Here is a 955-nt window from a genome sequence, read left to right as displayed (position 1 = left end):
GCTGCACAGATTCATGCGCCAGGCCCCCCTGCAGATAATTCACTTTGGTTTAGTGCGCTATCTGTAAGAGCAGCCGAGATATCACCATATATATATTGGATTTGTCCCTGACCTTGAGTGTCCGACCCCATGTGACGGTGGTTTTCTCGGCCCCTGTTGTTCCGAGGTCGTTCCCGCTGCACAGATTCATGCGCCAGGGCCCCCTGCAGATAATTCACTTTGATTTATTGCGCTATCTCTAATAGCACCCGAGATATCACCAGATATATATTTGATTTTTCCCTGACCCTGAGTGTCCGGCCCCAAGAGACTGTGGTTTTCTCGGCCCCTGGTGAACCGAGGTCGTTCCCGCTGCACAGATTCATGCGCCAGGGCCTCGTACAGACAATGCACTTTGGTTTATTGCGCTATCTCTAATAGCACCCGAGATATCACCAGATATATATTGGATTTTTCCCCGACCCTGAGTGTCCGGCCCCATGAGACGGTGGTTTTCTCGGCCCCTGGCGGTCCGAGGTGGTTCCCGCTGGACAGATTCATACGCCGGGGCCTCCTGCAGATATTTCACTTTGGTTTATTGCGCTATCTCTAACAGCTCCCGAGATATCACCAGATATGTATTGGATTTTTCCATGACCTTGAGTGTCCGACTCCATGCGACGGTGGTTTTCTCGGCCCCTGGTGGTCCGAGGTCGTTCCCGCTGCACAGATTCACGCGCCAGGGCTTCCTGCAGACAATGCACTTTGGTTTATTGCGCTATCTCTAATAGCACCCGAGATATCACCAGATATATATTGGATTTTTCCCTGACCCTGACAGTCCGGCCCCATGAGACGGTGATTTTCGCGGCCCCTGGTGGTCCGAGCTCGATCCCGCTGCACAGATTCATGCGCCAGTGCCTCCTGCAGACAATGCACTTTGGTTTATTGCGCTCTCTCTAATAGCACCCGAGAT

The sequence above is a fragment of the Nomia melanderi genome, unplaced genomic scaffold (genome assembly GCF_051020985.1).
Source record: "Nomia melanderi isolate GNS246 unplaced genomic scaffold, iyNomMela1 scaffold0014, whole genome shotgun sequence".
NCBI classification, from domain to species: domain Eukaryota; kingdom Metazoa; phylum Arthropoda; class Insecta; order Hymenoptera; family Halictidae; genus Nomia; species Nomia melanderi.
Note: the sequence above shows the minus strand (reverse complement) of the source record.